Source organism: Cibotium barometz, chromosome 5, assembly GCF_041138505.1.
Source record: "Cibotium barometz isolate CiBa-2024 chromosome 5, ASM4113850v1, whole genome shotgun sequence".
NCBI classification, from domain to species: domain Eukaryota; kingdom Viridiplantae; phylum Streptophyta; class Polypodiopsida; order Cyatheales; family Cibotiaceae; genus Cibotium; species Cibotium barometz.
Window position 1 is genome coordinate 57,644,868 of NC_141050.1, and position 26,440 is coordinate 57,671,307.

A 26,440-nucleotide genomic window follows, 5' to 3' on the forward strand; every position below is an offset into this window, starting at 1 on the left:
CGTCATCAAGTTTATCAAGAGGGGATGTCATGTGCACCCATGTGGACATGGCTTCCCCACACATGTAATCCTTGACATGGACAGCCTCATAAGTAGATCTAGGCAGCCAAAGGCACCTACAGAATACCTCCTTTTCATAGAAGGTCATAAGTCATGTGCAAAATAACTGAAGTAGAAAACTTGTTATCTGTTGAAGTAGAGCACGAGGGCTGCCCGTAGGTGCATACAATGAACAGCAATAGCTGAATAATGATGTGCTAATGATGCAAACCCAAGCCACCTATTTATAGGTTGAACGAGCTGGTCGGCCAGTATAAAAATAGTGGGCTGGCCGACTATGCAAAAAATACTAAAATAATGTCTAAAAAATAGACAAAAATAGTAGAAAAATATCTAAAATAAGATGAATGCATGGCCTCATAAATCTAGCCAGATACAGCATGAAATATGCACATATATGCCCAATCTGGATATGATAATGCCAACACCTCCTCTTCAACGCCAGATGGGCCGACCGACTCAGCACGTTGAAGAAAGACCTCCAAAGAGTCTGAAGGAACAACCTCCTCATAAAAGGCACAAAGCTTGCGAAGATATGGTACATCTGAATACCGAGGTCTTTGGAAGAAGCCACGAGAAGATCGAGAAGACGAAACAATAGGATCAATCTAAAGAGAGAAGCCCTCAGGAGATGGAACCATAGATGGTACCTCCTCTTCATCTACAACAAGTATCGGGACTGAAGTAGACTTCTCCTCTGAAGAAGAAGGAAATGAAACAACCATTGGAACAAACTGATCATCAGTGATAGTAGAAGTTGTCAGGTTCAAAGTAGGGACAGGCTCCAAGATAGTGGAAGATGCCTCCTCTGAAACATAAGAAGGAGAAGCAACTGCCAAAGTAGGAAGCTCAAGAATGTGAGGATATCTCGGCAAAATCATCCACCTGCCCAGTAGACGAACCACTATCCTCCTGTGAAAGAGATGAGAGAAAATCTGCAATAATAGCATCAGCATGAAACAACACAAGGGAAGGGAGATACTCATCCAAAGGGATTAGAGGAACTGATAAGGTCTCTATCAGAAACTCCTGTAAATAATCCTCTGTTGCGGATAGGGCATTGACTTTTGAATCAAAAGTCTCCTTTGTGACCACCAAGATGGACTCATCTTGCTCCTGTGAAGATGAAAGAACAGGGGGATCATAGACAGCAAGAAAAGCCATCTTAGCACGAGACTTCGTACCCTCCTTTGTCGTTGGCGAAGTATTTGAACCATCTGTTGTCGTGGGTGAAGTGTCTGAGCCATCGGAGGAGGACTTCTGTTTTGCTTTAGCTTTGCGGGAAGCAGCCTGTCTGTCTGGCAAAACATTTGGTCTCAGAATGACCAAATCGGCCACAAAACTCACAAGATTCCTTCATCCTGGAACCCTTATTGCTGTCAGAATCGTCGTCGTCAGAAGATGACTTTGTGGTGACTTTCTGCTTGTTGGAGTTCCCTTTTCCGCCTTTGCCTTTGTCCTTGCCCTTGTTAGAGGCAACAAAAGCAGACTCTGACTTGCCTTTTCCGTGAAGCATGCACTTGTTGTGGAGATAACTCATGACTTCCTCAAAAGGGGGGAGAGGATCATGGAAATAGATGTGATCTTTGAAAGAGTCAAAGGATGATGGCAGCTTACCAAGCAGTTTATGGATCGGGTTGTTGATTGAGCTCCCATACTCCTCAAGCTGCCTCTTGATCCTTGTGAATTCCCCAATCTTATCAATGATATTATCTGAGTCATTGATGGTAATCTTCTCAAGATCCGCCTCCAACTTAGCAATCTTCACGGAAGATACTCTCCCAAACCTTATCCAGAACTCCACGAAACGCGGGATCCACCAAGTGAGGAGTGGTGACAGAGGGCCACACACCTGCTCCTTCAAGAAGCAATTGCGTATAAAATGACCAAGTATGGTAGTTGGTAGCAGTCAGCTTCATGGAATCACTCACTTGATTATATACAGGATCTGATCTTGGTTGGTTATGAGGTTTTTTCTCTGTCTCCATGCTGGATACACGACATTCGACTTTGGGGAGTGTTCTTACACTTGGGTTTGGAACCATTATTTGGAGCAGCACGTCACAGCCTATATGGTTGTTTTCTTCCAAAGGAGCGGTGTACCTGGCAGCTTGTTCTGTTGCTTTTGTAGTTGAGTTGTTGAGGAGATTGCTTGTGGAGCTTTCTTGGTACATGTTTTTGCAGTCTTTCATCTTTGATCAAGGACGGCGTCTCTGGCTTCTTGGAGTTTGCTCAGTATCCGGTGCCGAGAGGGGGTGTTAAGACATCATCCCCTATCTGCTGGCTTCCTATTTGGTGTCCTATTTTAGCCTCTAGGGTTGACCATGTTAGTCAGAGGGGTTGGTCACCCCTCCCTCATATTTTACCCATATTTATTCTCCATTTATTGTCCTGGATATTTTCCCAGTCGTGGAGGTTTTTTGCTCCAGTCGGCTGCCTACATGTAGTAGTATATATAGCCGACATGCCTTCCTCACATATTCATTGCTTGCCTAGCTTGTCTAGCTGTAGTCCCTCACTTACGAGGTTCTCCCCTCTTGCTCTTGACATGTATTCCTTTTGGTGATGATATTGAGAGCAGGTTCTCACCTGTGTTTCCTCTCCATCTTTCTCTGTCACTCTCTCTTATGTGTTTCCACTTTCCCTTCTTCCGCTGCACATTCTATCATAAAAGAGTCCATGATCCTTCGCACGCTGCAGAAACCACAAGCTACGCAATCCTGCCTCCCAAAGAGTCATCTGCAACCATGAGCTCAACTACCTCATCAGGAAGCTTCTGTTAAAAGTAGTATCTCATGTGGGAACGAGCCTTAACAAAGGGCATGAATTATTTATTTAATTTATCCTATATAGGTCGGCCATTTCCATCATGAGGGTATAAATACCCATGCCCACCTTTGTAATTCTCATCTATTCATTGCTAAAGCAGTTCAAGCGTTGTTCGCCAACCTCTCTCTCTCTCTCTCTCTGCGTCAACTTCTCTCTCTCTCTCTCTACGTGTATTCAAACTTCCGCATGCACGATTCTGACATGGTATCAGAGCTGAGTGCTCGTTGATTCTTGGGCACACGGAGGAGTTGGAGAAGGTGGCTGTTGCAGCACTGTGGGGGCGAACGGGCTGCAGTGGATCCGGCACCAGCTGCGCTTCGGGAGACTGTGGGGGCTTCGTGTGCACCGGCAGTGGGCAGCCGGCCACGCTATTCAGTATCAGGTTGCAGCGCCACCACTTTCAACGTTGTGAACCAGTGCTCCTACACCGTGTGGCCGGCGTCGTGGTCGACGGCGTCTGGTGGTGGAGGCTCGGAGCTGGCTTCGGGTGACACGTGGGTGCTTACGGTGGCCGCTGGCTGGTCCGGACGTGTGTGAGGGCAAGAGCGCAACCTGGCCACAGCAGCACAACAGCGGAGAAGAAGCGGCTGGTGGCTTGAGTGGAGCAAGAAACTCAACAGCGAAGCAGCAGTGCTAGTAGCGTTGTAGGTCCCAAGCAAGACAGGCTGCATTTTTTGGCACCGGTTGAAAGAAGTCTGTGCACAGTAAGCAAGGCCAGCCTCGCAGTTCAACGTGGCACAAGGCTGGCAGTAGCACGACTGTATAAAGCCAGTTCAAGGTAGCAAAGTACATAGCCCAAGGCTTGAGGAAACGCACAAGGCGAGCAGACCGGGTCGACTGAGAAGAGGTGGACGGAGTTTTCGAGATGGGACTCCCGTGTTCGAGCAAGGACGACAAACTGAATGGCGACAATTATGCGCATGGGAACTTGATCATGAGGCTATGGTTTAGCAGAAAAGGCTTATGGGACATTGTTGATGGCTCGGAGGAACGTCCCCGTAGGGATAGCAATCGGTTTACACGTCTTCAGGAGGAGGAGTTTCTCAAATCTCTTGTGGATTGGGATGCTCACAATGCGAAGGCGATGTCGGCGATTGCAGAATCTCTCACCATGGAAATTTCCCCTGCCATTCAGACTTTAAAGACTGCCAAGGAAATGTGGTCAAAGCTTGCAGGAATGTTTGATCGAGACTCAACAATGCGAGCAGTAACCCTTCTCGGCCAGTTGTTTTCCATCAAGTTTGAAGCCGGGACCTCTATGCAGTCATTTCTAATGAAGGCAAAGGTTATCCATGATCAGTTATCGGTTATGAATAGTGCGTTAACTAGTACCCAGTTAGCTGCCTTGGTTCTTACGAAGTTGCCTGAGGAGTACGAGATGGTCTCGAGGGCATTACGCTTACAAGTCACAAAGGAAAAGCTGGAATTTGATGATCTCAGCTCTTTTCTCATTGAGGAGGAAGCAGTGCTCATTTCCCAAGGCAAGATTCGAGTTCCGAAGGATGTAGAATCGGCACATACTGCATCGGAATCCAATAAGAAGTCTAGGAGACGTTGTTATAAGTGCGGAAAGCAAGGGCATTTGGCTCGGGATTGCAAATCCAAAGCTAAAGCTCAAGGCTCGACAAATGACAAAGGCAAAGGCAAAGCTGACGAGGATGACAGTGTCAGTGATTCTACTAGGGATGCTACGGCGTCTGCCGGCGTGGCGAGGACTACACTGGCACATGCTCCAGCATTCTAGCTTGGTGGATGGATGCTACCACGTGCTTCAGCCAGAGAGAGGCATGTGAGTGGCAGAGAGGGGCAGTCTGTGCTCCCGTTTTGGTGATTTGGACCCGTGTGTCGGAGTTCAAGGCACATGCATCTGGCATGGAACAGCTTGACAAATCTATGGACGTGATGTGTTCGTAGTTCATTGGTAGCAGACTATGGATGGGATGAGTTCCTGGTTCATTGTGTAGCAGAATTTTGGGCGTCGTGTGACGACAATTCAAGGTTCAGAGGATTTTTTTTGAACGTGATGTGTTTGCAGTTCAACGAATGGGGGATCATGGATGTGGAGTTGTCTGCAATTCATTATTCTATGTGGCAGCTAAAGCTCAAGATGGCATTTCCTTGAGGAGATAGGTTGTTTGGTGCATTTTCCGAGGTGTACTTGGTATCCGGCCAGTACTGAGGTGTCCATGGTTGCATCTGCATCGACTTGGTTTCTTCATCTATGCCCACTATGAGCTACAGAGAGGGTGTTAAAAGTAGTATCTCATGTGGGAACGAGCCTTAACAAAGGACATGAATTATTTATTTAATTTATCCTATATAGGTCGGCCATTTCCATCATGAGGGTATAAATACCCATGCCCACCTTTGTAATTCTCATCTATTCATTGCTAAAGCAGTTCAAGCGTTGTTCGCCAACCTCTCTCTCTCTCTCTGCGTCAACTTCTCTCTCTCTCTCTACGTGTATTCAAACTTCCGCTATCCTATATAGGTCGGCCATTTCCATCATGAGGGTATAAATACCCATGCCCACCTTTGTAATTCTCATCTATTCATTGCTAAAGCAGTTCAAGCGTTGTTCGCCAACCTCTCTCTCTCTCTCTTTGCGTCAACTTCTCTCTCTCTCTCTACGTGTATTCAAACTTCCGCATGCATGATTCTGACAGCTTCCGTATCCATCAACCAAAACAATGAACTATTTTGCTTCTTAGTCAAAGAGGCATCACACTGCTCACAAGGATCAACACCTGTTACGGTGGAAAGCCAAGTCCTGGAAACCTGCTGAAGACCACGCAAGGCCTTCTGAAACCTGTCAACCACCCCCTTTGAATTCGGAACCACAAAGCTTGGAGAATGTGCAACAACCACCTCCGTCTGCAAGTAATCAACTGCCACTTGCCTGGCTTTCCGAGAGGTCTCCGAGGAAAGAACATCCTTATCTACATGAGTTTCTTTGTCCTGAATACTACGAGACATCAGAGCATAAGTTCCTTGTAAAGGTTCCTCTGATTGACGAACACAAGAACTACCAACATTTGTACTGGAAAGTTCCTGCCAACTGCTGCCATCAACTGGCAAGCTATCCACCATCTAGTTTGAGAAATTCTGCACCTGCAGCATAGCCACACTTAAATGGCCACTACCAGACTGCCACTCATTACAAAACTGAGGACCTAGGAGAGAGAGTGCTGAAAGCTTGTAAACTCCATTCTCCACTCCACCTTCCCAAACCACCTGGCCTGTTGCCTTGTCCCGGAGAGCAACAAAATGCTCATCAAACTCCACCCGTACGCCAGTCTTGCAAACTTGATGCACTGACAATAGATGAAAACCAAGTGACGGAACATACAACACCTGGGAAGAATGCTTCCCCCCTCTGCCATTGGGAACTATCTCCAACCTGCCCTCACTGTGAACTGGGATAGTGGATGTATCCCTAGTAAGAAAGTGACTAGAATACATTTAGAGATCCTGTAAATCTGAACGGGAAGGAGTCATGTGCCTGGAAGCACCGCTGTCTAGAATCCACTCCTGAGTATCCGTTGCGGAGAGTCCTCCAACCTCCTCCATGCCTGAAGAAAATGAAACATCGGTGTCCATCACCTCCAAGTGCACAAAAGCCGGAGTCTTCGTGATTGCTGTTGAGGAATCTTCACCCTTCTCGGTCTTCTGCTTGGGACACTGCCTCCAATAGTGGCCTTTCTCGCCACAATCATTACAGGTCCTCTCTGCCTTTAGTTTCTCGCGGTTAGCGTTAGACTTCTTCTCAAAAGACTTCTCCAATGAAGCCTTCCCTTTGCTCGTGTTACGGCCTTTCGATTGTTGGCCAGCTAAGGCCTCCGAACCTCCACCTTGAGGAGGGTTCGTGAATCGTTCCTCCTGGTCCAAGACCATGGGTACAAGCTCCTCCCACGTGATGGTGCTGAGCTTGCCACTGGTGATCAAAGACGAGTAAAATGCTGAGTACTGAGAGGGCAAATGCGACAGCAACGTTATGGCCATGTCTTGTGACGATATCTCCTTCCCAACCTGAAGAACTTCTTGTTGAAGAACCTGCAGCTTGTTAATATGCTCTCGCATCGTCGACAACTTTGCAGGCCTCGTAACCCGCATCTGTACTTCCAAGGAAATCCTCTTCATGGGTGATACCCTGTTATAAAGAGAAGCCAAATGCTGCCATATACCTCTCACCAGCATCATATGCTTTACATGATTGATTACCTGCGGTGTGCAGTTGAGGAAGATAAATGAGCGGACCGTGGCGTTGACACGATCCCACAACTCTGCCTGTGCCTCCCGGTCTTTACGAACCGACGGTAACTCCCCTTTCTCTACTTTCGGCCGTGGAACCCCAACAACGATGAAATCGGCAAGGTCGAAAGATTCCTGAACAGATTCCATCATAACCTTCCATATGCCGTAGTTGTTCTCGTCCAACTGACGGTCCATCGGGAACGTGGGGAGTGTAGGGATCTTCACATGCCTCTCAGCCATCTCTAACAAATCTACCATTGCGGGGATGTAGTCTGAAAAAAGGGTGGGTGGGTGGGAACAAAGAAGAACTTACACCTGCAAGTGGCTGTCCAGCAAATCAGCCTGCCGTCCTCTTGCTTCTCCTCTTCCCGAACTGTCCACCAATCAGCAACACAACAGTCCCCCTCTTGCTCACACAAATCCCAAGAACTATCAAGAGCCTAGGGCTCTGATACCATGTCAGAATACGCAGCGGAGATGATGACAAAATCTGGAAACACAAGAGCAAGTGCAAAAAAAACAGCAATGGAGAGAGCCGTGTAACTCTACTATATATACACAAGATTCCGAAATGATACAAGATACAATGTGGCAAGGGGATGTGGGGCCATTTTATATGGCCCCCAAACAGCAGCGGCTTGCTGTAGGACAACCGACAAGAGTCCAGAAGTCCCCACGACTGTATACACTAGTCGGCCAGCACCAAGAAGGTCCACGACCTGTCCACATACAGTTAGCCAGCACCACTAAGAAGACTGGTGTAGTCGGCTACCAAAAAGGACATCTTGCCACCTTAGGGCTGCCACCCAAGCCACAGAAAAAATGGGGGAAAAATACGGGGAGTGAGGAAAAATGAGAACAACACCTACAAGGGCGGGCACACCCACAACAAAGGCGGTGGTGTCTATATAAGCTTGTTAATATGCTCCTGCATCGTCGACGACTTTGGAGGGCTCATAACCCGTATCTGTACTTCCAAGGAAATCCTCTTCATGGGCGATACCCTGTTATAAAGAGAAGCCAAATGTTGCCATATACCTCTAGCCAATGTCATATGCTTTACATGATTGATTACCTGCGGTGTGCAGTTGAGGAAGATAAATGAGCGGACCCTGGTGTTGACACGATCCCACAACTATGCCCCTGTCTCCCGGTCCTTACAAATCGACGGTAACTCCCCTTCCTCTACTTTCGGCCGTGGAACCCCAACAACGATGACATTAGCAAGGTCGTAAGACTCTAGAACAGATTCCATCATAACCTTCCATATGCCGTAGTTGTTCTCGTCCAACTGACGGTCCACCGGGAACGCGGGGAGTGTAGGGATCTTCACATGCCTCTCAGCCATCTCTAACAAATTTGCCATTGCGGGGATGTAATCTGAAAAAAGGGTGGGTGGGTGGGAACAAAGAAGAACTTACACCTGTAAGTGGCTGTCCAGCAAATCAGCTCGTCGTCCTCTTGCTTCTCCTCTTCCCGAACTGTCCACCAATCAGCAACACAACAGTCCCCCTCTTGCTCACACAAATCCCAAGAACTATCAAGAGCCTAGGGCTCTGATACCATGTCAGAATACGCAGCGGAGATGACAAAATCTGGAAACACAAGAGCAAGTGCAGAAAAAACAGCAATGGAGAGAGAGCCGTGTAACTCTACTATATATATACAAGATCCTGGAGTGATACAAGATACAATGTGGCAAGGGGCTGTGGGGCCATTTTTGTCATGTGCACAGTGTGTATCTATCGTGTGCTATACGCACACAAAACTAGCTTCGAGGTTTGGGGAAGCTTGGAGCTAGGCAGGCTGATTGGCGAGCTGGGTTAGGGATAGACTAACAGGCGGGCACCCAAGTATGGACGGGCGGGCGCCCAAGTGTGGATGCCCGATGACCGGCCAAGAGTCTATAAAAGGGTGGCCAAGGTTAGTCATTAGTCATATAGAGTCTCGCGTGATTTGTGAGAGCTCTATGGTCTGGAGCCTGGATCTAGTGCAGACGTGCACCTGCTTTACGTAGCCGAGGCCGGCAGCAATCTCGAGGCCCGCGAGGGTAGCTTCGTGGCGGTATGGGACGTCACGAGGTAGAGATTGGTCGGTACATCAACCTAGTTAGCTCAGCTCGTGGCTCGGTGGGGACAGCCAAGACTGTGGGCTTGCCCACGGCTGTCGTGGTTGGGAGGTGAGTTAGGCCAGCAACCCCTTCTTGTTTATTTGTTTGTTTGCAGGTTTCGAGTCTCGAACCAGGAGCGCTCTACGAGGAGATCCTTTGGGATTTTGACAGTGGTATCAGAGCGTACCTCGTGAACGAGCAAGTCGGTAGGTAGAGAAGATGAGGTCGAAGAAAGGTATGTGTTCAAGAAGCTTGCTGTTTTGTTTATGCATGTTGCTGTTTTTTCAGTTAGTGTGTTGCTTTTTCATCAAAGAAACCCGTGATGAGGGTGTAGGTGGTTAGCAGGGTCGTTTGCTTTGCAAGAAGAAGGCTGGAGGTGTTTGTGCAGCCGCATGAACAAGTTGTGAGAGAAAACAGGAAAAAAAGCATGTTCGCTTTTGGTTGAACGAGAGAGAGAGAGAGAGAGAGAGAGAGAGAGAGAGAGAGAGAGAGAGAGAGAGAGAGAGAGATTTTATTAACGTCTTCCAAAAGACCGAACTCGGCCTATGAGACAAATCGGAGTACCTATATGGGGTATCCTGTCATCCCAACAAAATGAAAAAGTACTGAACAAAAAAGCTGAATCTGGGTGTGCAGGGGATGGAGCTCTACTACTAGGAGAATGCAAAGCTATATGCATGGAGTATACAATCATGATATGCAACCTAGCTAGCTCCATCCTGTACCATACTGGGGGTATAAAATGGTATACATCAGTGAAGGGGGTGTCCACAGCTCCCTGAAGAACATGCCTGGGTGTGCTCTGAAGCGAGCCAGTCGCTCCGCACCCTCTCTGTGAAACTGAGCTCTGATCTCTGTCATCTCTCTCTGGTATAGGCGTGGTGTCCGAAAGCCAGGTGTCCTTTGTCTCCTGCGGGCTCTAAGTGTCTCTGCTCTCTGGAGAGTAATTCCCTGCCGCGTGTAGGGGCTGGGAGGGGGATGGATCTCTGAAAAAATGTAGTAATCTGTGTCTGTCGCCCCCCCTCTGGAGCTGTCTGAGCTTGTAATAATGTCTCTCTGTGGCGCTGTATGTCTAGAATGAATCTCCCCAATATGCGCTGGTCTGTTGCCTCAAAGATCTGGCGTAGGGAATGTGGCTCTCTGAATAAAATGGGATATCTCTCTCTGATGGCTGTATGTGCTCTGCATCTGCATACATAATGCTCCTCACTCTCCACCTCCTCTCTGCACAATCTGCATACCCTCTCCTCTCGGGGGATCCGTGCTGCTCTGCCAGTCTCAATCTCCAATCGGTGTGATGAAACTCTGAGCTGACCAATAGCCACTCGGGAGCCGTGTGGTAAAAAGCCCTCCATGTATCTAGGCCTCTCTATAAATCCATCATCAGTGATACTCATGAAGTGATCTTTGTAGTATAGCATCTTCGGTGGAAGAGGCTGTGTAGGCGATATCCATGTCTCTCGTGTATAGAGCTGCCATAGATCCTGTCTCAATACTTTGTTCCTCTCACTATGAGAGAGACGGATATGTGGTGCATCCCCGTCATACTGGAATGGTTGTAGATGATCCATGTCTAGGCCATGCTGTGAGAACCAATGTGTGACCTATGCATACCATGATCCTCTGTCTCCTGCCTCAGCCAGCTGTCTAGATGCCTCAAAAGCTCTGTATGACAATCTGTCGTGTGGCATCTCTCTGAATCTGTCTAGCAGGCATATAGTCTGAAATATGGCCTCTACCATCATAGGAGGCGCAGCAAACTCTGCTCGGATAATGTCATGAGGTACTGACGGTTTGCTACGTATCATGCGTGCCATCATGAGGGCCTGTGGTCTCTCTATCTGAGAGAGAGAGAGAGAGAGAGAGAGAGAGAGAGAGAGAGAGAGAGAAGCGATTGTTGGCGATGTTGATTGCGGGTGCTGGTCGAGTACTGCTGGCCGGGTACAAGCGTTACTACCGGCTGTTGTAGGCACAGGCGTGTAGGCAGCCAGGCCTACGCAGGGTTGTGGCCAGGCCTACACAGGCAGGTTGGCGCAGGCAGCCACGCACACTTGCATGAAGGCAACGTCGGCAGCACGTTAGGCGACGGCAGCAACGCAGGCGCCGGCAGCGCTAAATCCAGGAGGGGAGAAAAAAAAACCAGTAAAAGCATTGAAACGTCGATTTGGGCTGTTTTGTTTTTTTTAAAGATTAAACTAAAAAAAAAAGAGTTTAAAGGTCCCCCTAAGGTTCAAAGGTGTTTTTTTAAAAGAAAATAGAATATATATATATATATATATATATATATATATATATATATATAGAAACACAAAAGCAAAAGCTCAAGTTGCTTTTGGGGAAGATTATATAAACCCCTTGAGTGGGCTTCTTGCCACTTATCTCTCAAGTTTTCAAGCTCTCAAACTCTCAAGTTCTCTCGCACTATTCTTGTGCAAGATAGAATTTTCTCCCCACTTGTCCTCTTCACGATGTCAACCCAAGAATCTGAGTTGGAGTCCCTTGTCGAACGCGAAGGCTTGGCGGCTACTACGGAAGATACCGATGCCGATCTTTTTGACGATTATGTGTCAAAATCAGATTTCCAAGAGTTCAAAGTAGCTCTCGAAGCTTCTTCTTCGGAACGTCAGGCACAAATCGCCGCCCAGATGCAAGCTTTGCAGAACTCCATCTCTCTCTTGACGACTACCCTATCTCCTCTTTCGGGTATGGATACCTTGGCCTCTGCTTTAGGCTCCAACATTACTTCGGAACCGTTCGGGGGTGAGCAAAAGCAGCGTACCAAGGAGATCGTTGACACTTGGTTACATAAGTGGCAGGTCCATTTTCAGTTTCATCCATATGGTGATGGAAAAAAGATCCAGTTAGCAGCATGTTTCCTCTCAGGCAAAGCTTTACTTTGGTGGAAGGAACTCAACCCTAAGCCAACGACTTGGGCACAATTTGAAGATGTCTTCAAGAAGGAATTCCTCAAGAAAGAGGATGATTATGATGTTGTTGCGCGGTTTACCGCTTTGACCATGACCTCGCAGCACCTCACTTATGAGGTCTACCTCCAGAAGTTTAGGGACTTGCAGATGAAAGCTACAAAGATGGATCCCACAACTCTTTTGGGGTTCTTCGTAGCTGGTTTACCAGACTCATACCGTTTATAGGTTAAAAATAACAAATGCAAAACATTGGACGAGGCCATTCATTCAGCTCGTATCTATGACGATACAATGGTCTCTTCCAAGTCTAAACCCGTTACCGAGCAGGGGAACAAGCATAAAAGAAAGTTCTTCGCACCTATGGCTAACACGACTGAAGGGAAGTCTTCGGACCAACCTTTGAAGAATCCAAGTTCGACACCAGCGAAGAAGAAACGACTCGTTAAGGCTTTGAAGCTCAAGAAGGAGAGACGTTGTTTTATTTGCGAAGAAAAAGGACACATGCGTAACGAGTGTCCGAAGCAAAAGAGTGCAAAGACCAATGCAGGATCCAAGCCAAAGGTAGCTAACTAGTTGTCTTTGACAGGTACGTCAGTTACTGTACTTTCTCGCCCTAGTACATGTTCTGATTGTCTGTTCAACTCTAAAGTTTTTGGCTTGCATGATCTTCTCCGAGTTCATGGAGAAGTGAATGGCCATAGAATCCACATTCTTCTAGACCTTGGCAGCTCACACAATTTTGTTAACTACAAACTTGTGCAGAAATTGAGTCTTGATACGTCACCCAGCGATCATATCTATAAGGTACGCCTACCTGCGGGTCGGCAAGTATGGGATTGCCAGGTGGAGATGCTACCAATCCAAATTCAGGACTACAAAGATACTCTGGAATGCTATATTATGCACCTAGAACGTGTAGACTTGTTATTAGGGATTGAGTGGTTTAAGACTCTTCAAGTCCAGATAGATTGGTCTAGTCATATTTTTTCTTTTTAGCATAGGAACACCTAGTATAGTATTTTAGGTGATTGTATACAGCCCTCTCAGGGACCTCTTGTAAATACAGTTGATTTTGGAAATATAATGGATTCTTCTTTGTATACCGCTTTCCATTGTATATTGATTCCACTTTCTTCATTTCTCATACCTTCCATGGATGTCAATGAATTAAGTGTGTTTGAAAGTAAATAATTACAGAAGATACTTGATTCGTTTCAAGACGTATTTCCTAAGGAACTGTCATCGGGTTTACCATCTGAAAGGGCAGTAGATCATTGTATTGATTTGATTCTTGGTGCTCATCTTGTCAGTATTCCACCTTACAGTATTCCACCTTACAGTATTCCACCTTACAGGATGAGCCAAGCTGAGGAAGATGAGTTGGCTAAATAACTCGAAGATTATTTGAGGATGGACCAGATCCGTCCAAGTAAATCACCTTGGGGTGCACCTGTGTTACTTAGGAGAAAGAAGGACAACACTTAGAGAATGTGTATAGATTACAAGAGATTGAACAAGCTGACAATTAAGAATCGTTATCCTCTCCCTAGATCAGATGGCCTGATTGATCGGTTAGCAGGAGCGAAATATTTCACGAAGATAGATTTACGTACTAGCTATCACCAGATACGTATTCATGAAAGGCATGTCGAAAGAACGGCCTTTCGGACTAGCTATGGCCATTACGAGTTTCTCGTATTACTTTTTGGGTTAACCAATGCTCTAGTCACTTTCCAGCAAATGATGAATGATCTTTTTCGTGAACATTTGGGAAAATTTGTGGTGGTGTTCTTGGATGATATTTTGATATATAGTCGTACTCTTGAGGATCATGATGCACACCTCACGATTGTCTTATCTATTTTAAGACAGAATCGACTATATGCTAAGTTAAGTAAATGTGAGTTTTTTATGACAGACATCATTTACTTGGGACACAAGATCACTACAGATGGATTGAGCATTGACTATGACCGAGTTCAGAAGGTTTTGGATTGGCCTATACCGCGAACAGTGAAACAACTTCGTTCTTTTCTCGGTTTTGCTGTTTTTCTTCGGAAATCTGTGCAGGAGTACTCTCAGCTCACACTACCGATGACCGACTTGTTGAAAGGTCGTGGACGTAAGTCAAATTAATCTATCACTTGGAATAACGATTTGGATATGGCCTTCAGACTTTTGAAAGATAAAGTCAAGGAAGCACCTATCTTAGCATTACCCGATCCTAGTCGGCCTTATGTTCTTGAAACTGATGCCAGTGACACTGCCATCGGGGCTGCTTTATTTCAAGATGGTAGACCTGTTGCTTTTGAAAGTAAAAGGCTAGACGACACTCAATCTCGTTGGCCAACCCTTGAGAAGGAGCTTTATGCTGTGATTCATGCTCTCAAGGTTTGGAGACATTATTTATATGGCTCCAAGTTTGTGGTATTGACTGTTCATCAGTCAATCAAGTATGTGTGTGATGCGGACGATTTGAGAGGAAGGAAAGCTCGTTGGGCTGAGTTAATGCAAGATTTTGATTTTGAGATTCGTTATTAGAAAGGGTCCATGAATAGTATTGCAGATGCGCTTAGTCGGATTAGAGAGGTGAATACTTTGCCGTTCACCGAGATTTCTACTGACTTATTTCAGTCATTGAGAGGGCTTTGCAGGACTGATAGTTATTTTGGTCCATTTTGGCAGAAGATCGAGGACAGGAGCTCATTGATTGACCAAGACTCAATGACTGAGCAGTCTACCATTCAGGCTGCAGGAGGCCAGTGGATGATTCGGAATGGTTTACTATTCCGTAATGACAAAAGATCGAGGACAGGAGCTCATTGATTGACCAAGACTCAATGACTGAGAGGGCTTTGCAGGACTGATAGTTATTTTGGTCCATTTTGGCAGAAGATCGAGGACAGGAGCTCATTGATTGACCAAGACTCAATGACTGAGCAGTCTACCATTCAGGCTGCAGGAGGCCAGTGGATGATTCGGAATGGTTTACTATTCCGTAATGACAAAATTTGTGTACCACAGATCCCGGACATTAGGTCCATGATTCTTAAGGAGTGTCAGGATGCCCCTTCTGCTGGACACCCTGGGGTACACAGGACGCTATCGTTAGTGAAACACACTTTTTATTGGCCAAAGATGAAAGGGTATGTAGAAGATTATGTTCTCAAGTGTCAAGTTTGTCAAGCAAATAAGGCTGAATGCTTTAGACAGGTTGGGTTATTGCATCCTTTGCAAATCCCAGGTAATAAATGGAAAAGTATTTCCATAGATTTTATTACCGGATTGCCAAGAACGCATCAAGACCACGATTCTATTTGGGTTGTGTAGATTGCTTGACAAAAATGGCTAGATTTTTACTGACCCAGAAGACTATTACAGCTACGCAATTAGCACGGTAGTTTATCGAGCAATTGTTTAGACTGTACGGGTTACCGCAGGACATAGTCAGTGATAGGGACTCTAAGTTTACGAGTGATTTTTGGAAACTTGTTTTTGAGAAGTTGAAAACAACTTTGAATTTGAGTTCCTCAGACCATCCTCAATCTGATGGCGAGACAGACAGTGATAGGGACTCTAAGTTTACGAGTGATTTTTGGAAACTTGTTTTTGAGAAGTTGGAAACAACTTTGAATTTGAGTTCCTCATACCATCCTCAATCTGATGGCGAGACAGAAAGAGTGAATCAGATTTTGGAGGATATGCTTCGAGCATATGTATCCAAAAGACAGAGTTCATGGGAGGATTATCTTCCTATGTTAGAATTTGCATATAACAGTACTATTCATCCTGTATTTCATGTCAATAGACTTAAGGAAGTACTGGGTGGAACAGACCAGTTAGTTACTCCTCAAGAAATCATAGATGTCGAGGACATGACATTTGTTCCACACGAACTTGAAAAGATTCTTGGATTTCGTGAAAGAAGATTGCGTAATACGCTTATCACGGAATACAAGATCAAGTGGAAGGATCGTGTTGAGGAGGACGCTACATGGGAGACATTGCCTACTCTTCAGAGAGATTACCTTGGCTTTTTAGTGAGCTCAGGAGTGAGCTCTTAGAGGAAGGGAAGTAAGTGATGTGCACAGTGTGTATCTATCGTGTGCTATACGCACACAAGACTAGCTTCGAGGTTTGGGGAAGCTTGGAGCTAGGCAGGCTGATTGGCGAGCTGAGTTAGGGATAGACTAACAGGCGGGCACCCAAGTATGGACGGGCGGGCGTCCAAGTGTGGATGCCCGATGACCGGCCAAGAGCCTATAAAAGGGTGGCCAAGGTTCGTCATTAGTTATATAGAGTCTCGCGTGATTTGTGAGAGCTCTATGGTCTGGAGCCTGGATCTAGTGCAGACGTGCACCTGCTCTACGTAGCCGAGGTCGGCAGCAATCTCGAGGCCCGCGAGGGACGTCACGAGGTAGAGATTGGTCGGTACGTCAACCTAGTTAGCTCAGCTCGTGGCTCGGTGGGGACAGCCAAGACTATGGGCTTGCCCACGGCTGTCGTGGTTGGGGGGTGAGTCAGGCCTGCAACCCCTTCTTGTTTATTTGTTTGTTTGCAGGTTTCGAGTCTCAAACCAGGAGCGTTCTAGGAGGAGATCCTTTGGGATTTTGAGAATTTTATATGGCCCCCAAACAGCAGGCGGCCTGCCGTAGGATAGCCGACAAGAGTCCAGAAGTGCCCACGACTGTATACACCAGTCGGCCAGCTCATAGGGGTGTCGGCCAGCACCAAGAAGGTCCACTACCTGTCCACATACAGTCGGCCAGCACCACTAAAAATATTGATGCAGTCGGCTACCAAAAAGGACATCTTGCCACCTTAGGGCTACCACCCAAGCCACAGAAAAAATGGGGGAAAAATACGGGGAGTGAGGAAAAATGAGAACAACACCTACAAGGGCGTGCACACCCACAACAAATGCCCTGGTGTCTACATAAAGACAGGAGATGACTTCTAACAGGGGAACCAGCCCATCTTTTGGTCCCTAGTGTAGTATCATTTCTTTTTAGTATTGCCAAATTGTATAATTAATTGTTATGGCTATGTATGTGGGATATGGTAGCGATCAAAGGATGATAATCTTGTGATTTCAGTACTAAATTCTGTATAACCACGCATCCGTTTGTGACAGTGGTATCAGAGCTTCGGTTCTCTTACTTTGCATAAATTTTTTTATGATACTGGATAAGACCATGAAGGAGTTATTATTCGTGAGGGAAGGTTGGGATTCTAAGGTAGCCCTCGTCTTATTGTCACACTCCGAAAGGAGGTACCAATAGTTTTGGTGGCAGTGAGCATGTTGGAAAGACCTTGTGGTTCTCCTGTTTGTGTAGGGGCACTGTTGTACCCTTGCGGTCTATTCCGTATCATATTTAGACACGAGTAGAGATTGGTCTTGGGTATATAGAATTGTGTTGCAGGCAAAACATTGTTTTGGACAACTTTGACAGTGTTTTTGAGTTGTGTTCCCTTGCTCTGCTGTGGGAAGGGCAACTCCAATAGCCATCAGGACCAATTCTCCACATCACAGTGAGGTTATGTTGCAACAACTACAGTCTGAAGTGGCTGATTCAACATACTCTTGGAGTCTTTGAAGAAGAGGCATAGAGAACCAACACTTCATGCCTCTCAAGAAGTCTCTTCAAGATCCCGCCCTCGCCCTCGCCCTCGCCCTCGCCCACCTAGCCACAGTTTGTAACATGCGGAAGCTTCGGGGAAGATCGGTAACTTCAATGCTCAGAAAAACAGCACACTTGTCACGACGAAAATTAACGCACAAAACTGAATATAGATGTGCAGACAAATAGAGAGAGAGAGAGAGAGAGGGAGAAGAGGACATAGTATTGGGTCCCGAATACCCTCTGTAGGGCCCCCACCACGAATGGCGTATTTGCTTTTTATTAGAATGATGCAAAACTGAAAATAAAAGACTGAATCTGAACCTTCTTGGTCGAGATAGATCTTTGCCCTTGACCTTCAATCCTTCACCCCTTCTGAGTTAGCTTGTCTTGTTAAAAGTCATCTCCTGTCTATACATATACACCAGGGCCTTTGTTGTGGGTGTGCCCGCCCTTATTAGGTGTTTTCTCATTTTTCCCCACTCTCCATATTTTTTCCCATTTTTTCCTATTTTTCCTTGGCTTGGGTGGTTGCCCTGTGATGGCAGGAGGACCCATATGTTGGCCGACTGCTCCTTCAGGTCCCTGACCTCTCATGGATGCTGGCCGATTGTGTACAGATGGCCGATTGGTGGATTTGGCTGGTCGTGGAGATTCAGGTCCAGTCGGCTGCCTTTTCTACAGGCCGACTGCATGTTTGGGGCCATATAAAATGGCCCCATTGCCCCATGCCATTGTATCTTATTCTTCGGGATCTTCTTGTGTATATAGAGCAAAGTTACATGCCTCTCTCTCTCCTTCTCTTGTGCTGTCTATTTTCTGCACTGTACTTCTCTACTGAAAGATAAAACTCCAAACGCAAATCTCTAGTATCACTATGTTTACGAACACAGTGATAGTGGATCTCAATGCGTTCATATGAGCATGAAACATAGGGTTCTTGGTGATGGCGATGGCGACGCAACTCTTATTGTCACACCAAAGAAGAGTAGATCCGGTAGGAGGAAAGCCAAGTTCTCCCAACAATCTCCGCAACCAAATCGCCTCACATGTAGCATAGCTATAATGACAAGTGGAGAGCCACACATTAGTTGAAGTGACAAGTGTGAGGCCACTTGTCTCACTTTGATCCACTTTCTTACCACATGTCCCAATCTAAGAGATGGGTTCTCCCATAATCTTTACCTCTAAAAATATCTCTACTAGTAGCCCATTTCTCATAGGTACTTTGGCAACTCTTGGTATCTACTCCCAGATGTAATGACGCGAACATAATTTCCATAAGAGTCGAGCGAAAAATAGCAACTCTCCTAAATTTTAGGAGTGTGGTCCTTTGTATTCCAGGATAATCCCCCATTCTCAAAGCTTGTACTTTCCAAATATTTCGATGTCCTAGAGTCCACTAGACCCCTTTCATACTGGAAAATATCGAGGCTGGCGACATCCTCCCCAGCTTCTTAAAAGTTGTTTGCAACTTTAAGCTTCAAGCCATATATCCAAAATATAATCATGTTCCATCAAGTGGGCGAGATGAGACAGTCTCATAAATCCAATATAACTGAAAGAATCTATGTCCCAAATAAATGGGGGAGACTAAATAAGTCTCCAATATCAAAACCATGTCCCAAAATAAATGGGCGAGACAAACGAGTCCCATAAGTCTAGATCATAATCATGTGTTTATCCATACTCCAAGTCGAATCCAACTCCAAGGAGAAGTTACTCGTTTCCCAATGCACCTGGGATGAGAGGTGGAGAGAGAGAGATATGCTGGAAATTCAGTATGTTAATATGGTACAAAAAGGTACTCAGTCCACAGCCCTAGGTTGCCTTGTAAAAAAAGTGATAAACACCAAAATCTGGTCCCTACTTGGATCCTAAGGACCCATCCCCATAAAGGAATGAATGAGTACAATGATGAGCTATCTTGCGTATTTATAGGCCTTTTGATTCCTTGGAGAACTGGCCGACCAGTAGTCGGCTAGCAGTCTTGGCATTTAATCAATAAAACGCAGCGCCCCTCTGATATGAACTAGCCGCCTTTGTTTTGGTCTAGTTGACCACTTCTATAATTAGCCGACAGCTCTCGTGTTCCTACCTGGTTTAGCCGACAGCGCATCATCCATGCCCTAGCTCGAAGTCCAAGCTACTACCTCATTTGCACCCTGATGCTCCTAAATTTTGGTTCTAACTGTCTTTTTCTAGCCCCCTCTTCTGGATAATCTCTGAGAATGTCCATGGCATATTCATGCACATGACATCCCCCTCTGCTAAACTTGATGACGGGATTCCAACCTGTTCTTGGATGACTGTCATCATCCCACTTTATTCCCGGAGTCCCTCTGTCATCCATCCAACTCTGGCAACCCTTTTCACCGAAAACCCGGCCCGGTCTCCAAAACCACTCTGTCTCAGATTAAGATTTATGCATCTGTTCCATCTAGTCCACAATCCATTCTTGCCCTGACTCTGAACATTGTCTTGGTCTTCATTCTTGAGAAATGAGTCTGGCACTCTCACATCACCCCTTGGAGGAGAATCCTCCCTTGGGACCGTTGCCTGAGAACCTATCTGGCTCACAGGACTGCCATCCCCTGTGGCTTTGTGGAACACCACTAACAAACCTCCTGGGAGCTCTTCCCGATTATGTGTTCCTTGCCTTGGGCTTCGTATCCGTGTACTTTCCTGTACCTTGGACATGTACACCATCATATGGGACTGATTCAGTGTTTAGCTGAGCCTGATGCTCTGATACCAATGTAACACGCGGAAGCTCTGGGGGTCTTCTTTTAGCTCTAAACACCACTGGAAACAATCTGATGCAAAACACAGACATGAAGAGAGAGTAGAGAGAGAGAGAGATGTTGGAAATTCAGTATATTAATATGGTACAAAAAGGTACTCAGTCCACAGCCCTAGGCTGCCTTGTAAAAAAGGTGATAAACACCAAAATCTGGTCCCTACTTGGACCCTAAGGTCCCATCACCATAAAGGAATAAATGAGTACAATGATGAGCTACCTTGCCTATTTATAGGCCTTTTGATTCCTTGGAGAACTGGCCGACAAGCAGTCGGCCAGCAGTCTTGGCATTTAATCAATAAAACGCAGCGTCCCTCTGATCTGAACCAGCCGCCTTTGTTCTGGTCCAGTTGACCACTTCTGTAATCAGCCGACAGCTCATGTGTTTCTACCTAGTTCAGCTGATAGCGCATTGGCTCCAAGTCCAAGCTACTACCTCATCTGCACCCTGATGCTCCTAAATTCTGGTTTTGACTGCCTTTTTCTGGCTGCCTCTTCTGGATAATCTCTGAGAATGTCCATGGCATATTCATGCACATGACATAATCCATCCCAATAAAGGGAGCCATGAAAAGAATTCATCCCATTAAAGGGAGCCATAAACAATGTTTCCTTGAAACCATGTCAAGGCAAACAATAACACCTTTCTCTTTGCATGACTATACAAGGGTTAGTGAACATCAAAAACACTTCATAGTAAATAGCAAAAGCACCAACTTTGCAAACTCAAAGTATACTTAGGCTTTCTTTGCCAGGTTGGTCATGGAGCCAAAAGAAATTTCTCCTCACCATATCCTTAAGATATCCCAAGATATATCTCCATATAGCTTGCATGTAAGCTTGATAATATAATCCACAATATCTATATGGAAAGAGTCCTAAACATGTGCACTCAAAGCCAACTCCATACTTCCAAGATAAAATTTTGTAAATTCATAAATCCTTAGATCAACAAGCTGTCTACTGCTCATACCCTTGCTTCATAGGCTATGAAGCTGTTGGCCATGCTTAACAGCAATGATGGTGGTCTGGTACAACAAGTATAGAGGCTAGAAATCATAATAAAATGATTAAATACCCTTGCCTTTAGTATTTCTTCACGATGAAAGCCTCCAAAACAGTCCCCAACAGCCGGTATTCTTCATGGGCAGCCTTCAAGAGAGAGAAAGAGAGTAGCCATCATTAGGGCAGCTTGTAACAGTGGTAGAAGCTAGTGTGCAGCAAGAGAGCCTCTTCCAAATGAAGAGAGAGGACTTCAATTTATAGATTGGGTCTCCCATGAGCTAAAATGACAAGAGAAGGCTATAATGATAAGTGGAGAGCCACACAATAGTTGAAGTGACAGGTGTGAGGCCACTTGTCTCACTTTGATCCACTTTCTTGCCACATGTCCCAATCTAAGAGATGGGTTCTTCCATAATCTTTACCTCTAAAAATATCCCTCCTAGTAGCCAATTTGTCATAGGTACTTTGGCAACTCTTGGTATCTGCTCAATTCCAGATGTAATGACGCGAACATAATTTCCATAAGAGTCGGGCCAAAAATAGCAACTCTCCTAAATTTTAGGAGTGTGGTCCTTTGTATTCCAGGATAATCCCCCATTCCTAAAGCTTGTACTTTCCAAATATTTCGACGTCCTGGAGTCCACTAGACCCCTTTCATATTGGAAAATGTCGAGGTTGGTGACACCCACTGCCTATCACCTGTTTGTTGTAGAGGATTAGCCATGGCACGGGCGTGCACATGAAATAGTCATGCATGAGCAATAGACAGCTTGGTCTAAGGATTTATGGATTCACATAATTTATCCTGTTTGTAAGTATGGACTCAGGTTTGTGTGCCCATGTTTAGCACTCTTTCCATATGGATATTGTGGATTGTATAATCAAGCTTACAGTCAAGCTATATGGAGATCTATCTCGACATATCTTATGGATATGGTGAGGAGATATTTCTTTTGGCAAAGAAAAAGCCAAGTATACTTTGAGTTTGCAAAGTCTATGCTTTTGATGTCTATCATGAAGTGTTTTTGATGTTCACTAACCCTTGTAAACCTATACAAGGAGAATAGTGTGTTGTTGTTTGTCTTGAGATGGTCTAAGGGAAACATTGTCTATGGCTCCCTTTACTCGGATGGAGTATGTTTTTGGCTTCTTTTATTTGGGATGCATTGGACTTATGAAACTCATGGATATCTCATGGATTGAGGATTTTTCTATGGATTTCTATTCGTGGTCGAAATGCTTGTAAATCTATTCATGGTGGCAGAAATACCTATAAACTATATGTAGTAGAAATGTTTATGGAGCATGAGGATATTTATGTCTGTGAATCATTCTTATCTTATGTTATACACTTGAGTCCACCTCTCCTTCCAGTTCTGTGATTAGAATACTAACACGGAGTGTATATATGGTAGAGTGAACTTGAGTCCACCTCTCCTCCAAGGTGCGTGGTCAGAGTACCAACACAGAGTGTATGTGGTTGAGTGAACTTGAGCCCACCTCTCCTCCAAGGTGTGTGCTTTGAGTACTGACATGAAGTGCATGTGGTAGAGTGGACATGGTGCTCCATCGGAAGGGGACTTATATCTACACCAAGAGTCATGTGGACTAACATTCTGTTGGCAGGGGACTTTGTCTATGCCTCATGGAAGGGTGGTAACCATGGTGAGTGATTTTGTGCACTCATGGAAGGGTGGTAGCCTTGGTGAGTCATTCTGTGCACTCATGGAAGGGTCATAACCTTGGTGAGTGATTGTGTGCACTCATGGAAGGGTGGTCTGGTGAGTGATTCTGTGAACTCGTGGAAGGGTAGGCCATAGGCCTTCCCAAAAGGGCTACTGACTACTTCTATAGCCTATACATATCCAACTCCAAGATGGAGAGAGATGAAATGATGCAGAAGATGCTACTTCTATTTATATGATGTTTGGATGTTGGGCTGCCAGCTTCAACTGCTGTCAGCCAGTTGATTTGTCCTCTTAACATGATATGTGTGACATAAAATGTTGCATGCGTGGAAGCCTTGTTGTACTGATCCACAACCCTAAGCCTAATTAAGAAGAAGATGTTGATTAAACATGATTAAGACGGAGGAGAGAGAAGAAGAGAGAGATAGTTGGTGTCAGGGATTTCTTTATTATATGGTACAAAAAGATAATTACTGAATGGTTGTAAATGACTTAGGCCCTTGGTTACCCCCAAAGGGGTGACCTCTGGCCCCTACATGACTTCTACTGACTTCTACAATGTTGAATGAGTGATTTATGCTGAATGTGCTGAAGGGAATGATGTAAATGATGGCATTTACTTATATACATGCTGAGGTTGCTGGTCGGCCAGCTTTGGACAAATAAATTCATCAAATAAATCCCTTCTATGCTGTGCTTACTTCCATGTGTGCCCAAACTTGCTGGCCTTCATGCTGTTGCCTGGCCACCTCTGCTGCCTAGGACTCCTGCTGGCTGCCGACTGGGGTCTGTTGGCTGGTGACAAGGCTCCCATGCCCTCCCATGGGGTTAATGATGATGATGATGATGTTGATGCTGATGCTGCCACTGATTTATTTGACAAATAAATTCATCAAATAAATCCCTTCTATGCTGTGCTTACTTCCATGTGTGCCCAAACTTGGTGGCCTTCATGCTGTTGCGTGGCTGCCTCTGCTGCCTAGGACTCCTGCTGGCTGCAGACTGGGGTCTGTTGGCTGTTGACAAGGCTCCCATGCCCTCCCATGGGGTTAATGATGATGATGATGATGTTGATGCTGATGCTGATGCTGATGCTGCCACTGATGATGATGATGATGCTACTGAGGATGTCCTACACGCTGTCTTAACTGTTGACATAAAATGCCAAACTCTTCACCATAATTACTGATAAATGGTGCCGACACTCACACAATGCTGTTGACTGATATTCTACTGCTGCCGACCTGATGCATGCTGATGAAGATGCCCTAGATGCATCATATGATTGGGGATTAACCATGGCACTGCCTTGTGCATGTGACAATATTAATGGGAGCCAAGAGGCTGGGCAAAAGGGTGAAAAAGGTAAAACACTAATTTAATTCATATGTCAGTCTCATACTACCTTAAAGAAGAGAACCATTTCAATATGCATGTCAGCCCCATACCACCTCAAAAAAGAGACGACTGTTGACCAACACACAGCTATTGTGCCTTAATGCTCTTGCTGATTGCTGAGGCAATTCTTGCATTGCCAAAAAGGGTGAGCAGCCCTCTAGGCTCTGCTTTTTCTCAGCTCCCTGGCCTCCTCCTTTACCGATTAGCATAAGGACAGCTGTATGGACTGATCCCCATGGCAGTGGTGCGAATGTACGGCCATCTGCTGGCTGTTAGGCTGATTCATGGCTGATTGGATAGCTAGGGCATACCTGACACACGATCCTGAAAGATTTGACCACAATGAAGAGCTCTTTGCGCATGCATAAAGACTTAATCCCCACCATACAAAGCATCGTCTTTGCCCATTGATAGGCATAGCCCAATCATGGACATCTCCAATTCATCTACTTCTCACGTATTCTGTGTACATTCCAAGCTTTGATGGGCACCCAGCATAATATTCTAGGGTTCAAGGCTCATACGCATGTTGTTTGGATATGACGTATTTTGTTCCATTGTTTGATCGCTTTAATGCATTCTATATTAATGAGATAACCACTTCCGCAATATCCCCTCCCCTGACACCAGATGACTGAGTGCTTCCAAAAAAAAACATAGGCTAAACAATATACAAAATAAGTAAGCGCGTGTATGTACATACACGAGACACTGCACTAGGTCCCAACGACCTGGTCTGCTGGAGGACGAGTTGTTTGCAAAGCCGAGACTCTTATTCAAGGTGTCTACAACGAAACATTGCCAAGCTAGGATGTTACGTGACAAAATAGGTGAACTACACAGGAGAATTGAATATGTGGCCTGCTTGCAAATCATTGCAGTAGCTATGCTTGAGCAGCCAAGTTTAACCTTTGAGCATTATCTGTGTATTGTCTTGATGTTTTTTCTATTCTGGCCAAGTTTCTCCACATTTTTTTTTTGTTGAGAATGACATTTATTTATCGAATGTAGGCTCAAGCAGACATAGAGGATTTAAAGGTCCAGTTGGAGGAAAGTAAGATCGAGCGACAACACAAGGAGGAATGTGAAGCGATCAGGAGGTTGATCGGGGCGCAACCAGCCCGGTCAGAAACACAAAAAGTTCTGGATGAGCTTACAAGGGAGTTGTCTGCTTTGGAGACTGAGAACTTTGCTGCATCCAGAACATTGGAACTTCGCAAAAAGCAATTCTCTCTTCTCCTGCATGTGGTGAGACGTTTGGCACATCTTTTTGCATCCTACTGGTTTTTTGAGTATAATACGTTCAGTTTCAGGAAACATGTGTCTACTGATTGCAGGTTGATGATCTGCAAAGTACAATAGAGGATGAGTTGAAATTTTCCCCAGAGGATTTTAAGATTTTACCAGAAGATCTAAAGGGTGCTTTTACAGAGAGAGCTTCCACTGAACAAGAGAGGCCTGCTATGGAGACCAATGATTCAGGAGGCCAATGCAGATAGAGCAAACATGATTGCCATCTTGGATGATCTTATTCTCTTTTAAACAAGGAGTCATGTTCTTTCCATGAGTGGTATTTGTCTGGGTTCTGGAATTTAGTTTGGGTTCCAAATTCCAATGTTTGGACGTGGAATTGATGCACACATAAGGGTTTTTGTAAATGATAGATATAAAATGCCTTAGTATCATGACAAGCATTTTGTGCTAAGTTTTGTGTGTACATCCAGGCAACAAGTGCTATATTTGGATGA

The 26,440-nt window shown here is 45.3% G+C and overlaps 1 pseudogene across 1 annotated transcript in view; it reads left to right on the plus strand.

Moving 5' to 3' along the window:
• LOC147638685 (THO complex subunit 7A-like) overlaps positions 1-26,440 on the plus strand; it is a 27,379-nt pseudogene extending 939 nt beyond the window's left edge. The window contains exons 3-4 of the transcript XR_015265957.1: positions 25,704-25,940; positions 26,030-26,440. The product of XR_015265957.1 is annotated as a THO complex subunit 7A-like (transcript). The remainder of the gene's footprint in view (positions 1-25,703; positions 25,941-26,029) is intronic.